Source organism: Cetorhinus maximus, chromosome 11, assembly GCF_964194155.1.
Source record: "Cetorhinus maximus chromosome 11, sCetMax3.hap1.1, whole genome shotgun sequence".
Classification (NCBI taxonomy): domain Eukaryota; kingdom Metazoa; phylum Chordata; class Chondrichthyes; order Lamniformes; family Cetorhinidae; genus Cetorhinus; species Cetorhinus maximus.
In genome coordinates, this window is record NC_135889.1 from 59,210,579 (window position 1) to 59,216,578 (window position 6,000).

Here is a 6,000-nt window from a genome sequence, read left to right on the forward strand (position 1 = left end):
ATAAAGCCCAGGATACTATATGCTTTATTAACTGCTCTCTCCATCTGTCCTTCCACCTTCAATGATCTATCCACATATACATATTTCATATTTCATATTTCACCCCTCTCCTAATATTACTCAGTTCTGTTGAAGGGTCATGAGGACTCGAAACGTCAATTCTTTTCTTCTCCGCCAATGCTGCCAGACCTGCTGAGTTTTTCCAGGTAATTCTGTTTTTGTTTTTATCCACATATACACCCAAGTCTTTCTGCTCCTGCACTTCCTTCAAAATTTCACCTCTTATTTTATATTGTCTGTCCATGTTCTTCCTACCAAAATGCAGTTTACTTCTCCGCATTGAACTTCAATCTGCCACCTATCTGCCTACTCCACCAACTTGTCTATATCCTTTTGAAGTTCTACACCGTCCTCCTCATAGTTTACAACACTCCCAAGCTTCGTATCACCCACAAACTTTGAAATTGTCCCCTGCACACCAAGATCTAGATCATTAATATATATCAGGAACAGCAAGGGTCCCAATACTGACCCCTGGGAACTCCACTATAAACCTTCCTCCAGCCTGAAAAATATCCATTGGCCATTACTCTCTGCTTCCTATTTTTCAGCCAATTTTGTATCCATGTTGCTACTGTCCCTTTTATTCCATAACACTTGGTACAAGTGATCTCCTGAACTGATTCAATCACCTAAGGGGTTGAAGAGGAATTTTCCAGAGTACCCTGGTCTTTATCTCAGTTTTTTCTTGCATCTGCTAGACAATTACATGGCTGCAGGATTGTGCTGGTAGGAGGAAGTGTTTAGCCATGATGGCCTAGCCATTCTTGTTTGGGCAGGTTTGTTGGAACATCTGGTCTTTTTCTGCTGTGAATTTTGTATGCGTTTTTTATTCATTCATGGGATGTAGTTGTCAGTGGCAAGGCCAGCATTTATTGGCCATCCCTAATTGCCCTCAAGAAAGTAGTGGTGTGCTGCCTTCTTGAAACACTGCAGTCCATGTGACACCTACAGTTCTGTTAAGAAGGGAGTTCCAGGTTTTTGATGTTTGTATGTTCAAAATTCAGGTAAGGACCAAAATGTGACAGTTATCCTGTTTATTTTGCTTACAGTACTATATTATATGAAATTTCTTCTTAGTGTAGTCTTTGCTGTTTCCCTGCAGAGATGGGGGACCATGCATAACTATGAATTTCAGATTACACATTTTTAAAACAAAGTTTTGAAACCCATACTATTACAAAATCACAGAATATTTACAGTGCAGAAGGAGGCCATTCAGCCCATTGAGTCTGTACCAGCTCACTGAAAGAACATTCCACCTAGTCCCACTCCCCTGCTTTATGCCTGTAACCTTGCACATTCTTTCTTTTCAGATAGCAATCCAATTCCCTTTTGAATACCTCGATCGAACCTGCCTCCACCACACTTTCAGGAAGTTCGTTCCAGACTCCAACCACCCTCTGGGTAAAAAAAATTTCCTCACATCACTTCTACTCCTTTTGCCCATTATTTTGAATCTGTGCCATCTAGTTCTTTATGTATTCTTGAGTAGGAACAGGTTCTCACTATTTACACTGTCAATGCCCCTCAGGATCTTGGGTACCTCTATCAAGTCTCCTCTCAGCCTTCTTTTCTCCGAGGAAAGCAGACCTAACCTCTCCAATCTACCTTCATAGTTGCAGTTGTTTATTCCTGGAATCATTGTGAATATCCTCTGTACTCTCTCCAATGCCTTCACATCCCTCCTCAAGTATGGCACCCAGAACTGGACGCAGTGCTCCAGATGAGGCCTAACTAGTATCTTATACAAGTTTAACATGACCTCCTTACACTTTTACTCAATGCCCCTATTAATAAAACCTAGGATACCACATGCTTTATTAACTGCTCTCTCAACATGCCCTGCCACCTTCAAGAACTTATGTGCATATATACCAAGATCCTTTTGTTCCTGTACCTCCTTTAGAGTTTCTCCCTTTATTTTATACTGTCGCTCCTCATTCTTCCTGCCAAAATGAATCACCTCACACTTCTCTGCATTGAACTTCATCTGCCATTTGTCTGCCCAATCTATCAATATGTCTGTGTCCTTCTGAAATTCAAGACTATCCTCATTAGAATTGACAATGCTTCCAATCTTCGTATCATCCAGAAATTTTGTAATCATGCCCTGCACACCACAGTCTAGGTCATTAATATAAATCAAGAAGAGCAAGGGTCCCAACACTGACTCCTGGGGAACTCCACCACAGACCTTCCTCCAATCTGAAAAACAACCATTTATCACTACTCTCAATTTCCTGCCAATTTCTTATCCAAGTGCCTACTTTCCCTTTTGTTCCATGAGCTAGAATTTTGCTCACAAGTCTGTTGTGTGGCACTGTATCAAATACCTTTTGAAAATCCATTTACACCACATCAACTGCATTGCCCTTATCAACCTTCTCTGTTACCTCCTCAAAAAAACTCCAGCAAGTTAATTAAACATGATTTTCCCTTAATAAATCCATGCTGGCTTTCCTTTTGAAGTTAGAGACTATCCTCATTACAGTTGACAATGCTTCCAGTCTTCCTATCATCCAGAAATTTTGAAATCATGCCCTGCACACCACAGTCTAGGTCATTAATATAAATCAAGAAGAGTAAGGGTCCCAACATTGACCCCTGGGGTACTCCACTGCCGACCTGCCTCCAATCTGAAAAACAACCGTTTATCAATACTCTCTATTTCCTGTCACTCAGCCAATTTCTTATCCAAGTCCCTATTTTCCCTTTTATTCCATGAAATTTCTAGAATTTTGCTCACAAGTCCATTGTGTGACACTGTATCAAATGCCTTTTGAAAATCCATATACACCACATTAGCAGCATTGCCCTTCTCTGTTACCTCCTCAAATGACTCTTGCAAGTTAGTCAAACATGATTTTTCCTTAATGAACCTATGCTATTTTATTCTTCCCAGACTTAATCTTATTTCATCAACTAATTTTTTAACAGTAATTCCTTGTCAGCATCAGACACATAATCTTTTCTCATGCTGTAAAAAGCAGCACCTGGTTTGCACTATTGAGCAGTATTCAACAATTGGGACTTATTAGGGGAGAGTCCCCATGCACTCCTCTGTCTTTTTGTTGATTTCAATTGTTCATTTCAAATTACCTCCTGTTTCCTACTCCTGACTATACATTGCAAACATTCCACCCCTGTTTTATAACATGTTAATTCATTCAATTCCTCAATATCAATTGAGAACTTTCACTATTTCACATCTTTCTTCTTCCCCTCTGAATCTCATGTACCTCATTAGTCCATATCAGTTCTAATCACACTTGTAAAATTATGAAATATACTCTCCACAGATGTACCAAGCCAGGATTTCTAATATAAATCAAAAGCAGTACAAGTAAACCTTCAATTGATTGGAGTGACTGAGATTTTAAGGATTTAGTGTACTGTTATAAACCCAGTTTTTTATTGATACGTAGAAATTTCTGAAGCATGTCAATGAAAAACTGATAGTATAATTCCAGAATATTTGCAACCAAGTAATTAATGTATGACACTCCAGAAGGTTGTCTTACACAACACAAACTTGGTACAATGTGCAGTATAATTCCAGGCGGGCTTAAAAATGCTTAGAGCTCTGTTGAATCTTTTGGGCACTTCATAGCTTAGTATTGCATTTATTAATAGTATGAAAATTAGGTGGGACCACTCATTGTCTCCTAACATTAAAAAATAGCTGCTGGGAAACTAGAGCTCTGTGCATGCAATCATAAAATGTTACAGCAAAGAAGGAGGCCCTTCAGCTTTGTAGTGCAGTTATCCAATTAGTCACACTCACCTGCTTTTTTCCCAATGGCCCTACAGATCATTTCCCTTCAAGTATTTATCCAATTCCCTTTTGAAAGTTAATATTCAATCAACTTCCACTGCACTTTCAGGCAGCATATTCAAAATCATAACAACTTGCTGTGTAAAAGAAATCCTCATGCCACCTCTGGCTCTTTTGCTAAACGCTTTAAATTTACGTCCTTTGGTTAATGATCCCTTTCTGCCACTGGAAGCAGTTTATCATTATTTACTTAATCCAAGCCATTAATGATTTTGGACACTTGTATCAAATCTCCTCTAAGTCTTTTCTGATCTAAGAACATCACTAGCATCTCCAGAACTAAAAACAGAAAATGTTGGAAATACTCAGCATGTCTGGCAGCATTTGCAGAGAGAGTAACAGAGTTAATATTTCAGGTCTGTCACCTTTCACCACCTTCTCAACCTGTTCTGCCACCTTCAAAGATTTGAACTTCCTGCTCCTCATGCACCCCCTTTAAAACCGTGCCATTGAAGTCATATTGCCTCTCCTCATTCTTCCTAAGAAAATGTTTAACCACACACTCCTCTGCATTAAATTTCATTTCCCATGAGTCTGCCCATTTTACCAGTCTGACAACATCCTTCTAAAGGCTGTTACTATCCTCTCTGTTGTTTACTATATTTCTGATTTTTGTGTCATCTATAAACTTTGAAGTTATGCCCTGTACACTCAAGGGGAGGCAGTGGCTTAATAGTATTGTCACCAGACCAGCAAACCAGAGATCCAGGGTAATGCTCTTGTGACCCAGGTTCAAATCTCACCACAGCAGATGGTGGAATTTGAATCCAATAAGAAACATGGAATTAAAGGGGAAAAAATGTCTGGTTCACTAATATCCTTTAGGGATAGAAATCTGCTGTCCTTACCTGTTCTGGCCACTCACTTGTATCAAACCACTGAAAACAAGTCAATAAGGAATGAGACTGGACAGACCACCCGGTATTGACATAGGCACTGGAAACAGCAATGGCAAACCCAGCCCTGTTGACACTGCAAAGTCCTCCTGACTAACATCTGGGAGCTTGTACCAAAATTGGGAGAGCTGCCTCACAGACTAGTCAAGCAACAGCCTGACATAGTCATACTCATGAAATCATGCCTTACAGATAATCCCAGACACCACCATCACCATCCCTGGGTGTGTCCTGTCCCACTGGCAGGACAGACCCAGTAGAAGTGGCAGCACAGTTGGGAGGTATGGGCTCTGACAATATTCCAGCAATAGTACTGAAGACCTGTGCTCCAGAACTAGCAGTGCCCCTAAAGAAGTTGTTGCAGTACAGCAACAACACTGGCATCTACCCAGCAATGTGGAAAATCACCCAGGTATGTCCTGTACACAAAAAGCAGGACAAATCCAACCTGGCCAATTATCGCCCCATCAGTCTACTCTTGATCATCAGTTAAGTGATAGAAGAGGTCATCAACAGTGCCTTCAAGCAGCACTTGCTTAGTAATAACCTGTTCACTGACACTCTATTTGGGTTCTGCCAGGGCCACTCAACTCCTGACCTCATTACAGCCTTGGTTCAAACATGGACAAAAGGGCTGAACTCGCAATGGGAGGAGAGAGTGACTGCCCTCAACATCAAGGCAGCATTTGTCAGAGTGTGTCAACAAGGATCCCTAGAAAAACTGCAGTCAATGGGAATCAGGGGGAAAACTCTCTGCTGGTTGGAGTCATACCAGACACAAAGGAAGATGGTGGTGGTTGTTGGAGGTCAATCATCTCAATTCCAGGACATCACTGCAGGAGTTCCTCAGGGTAGTTTTCTAGGCCCAACCATCTTCAGCTGCTTCATCAATGACCTTCCTTCCATCATAAGGTCAGAAGTGGGATGTTTGCTGATGACTGCACAATGTTCAGCACCATCCGCGACTCCACAGATACTGAAGCAGTCCATGTCCCAATGCAGCAAGACATGGATGATATCCAGGCTTGAGCTGACAAATGGCAAGTAACACTTGTGCCACACAAGTGTAAGGCAATGAGCATCCCAACATGAGAGATTCTAACCATCACCCCTTGACTTTAAATGGCATTACCATTGCTGAATCCCCTACTATCAACATCCTAGGGGTTACCATTGACGAGAGACTGAACTGGACTATCCATATAA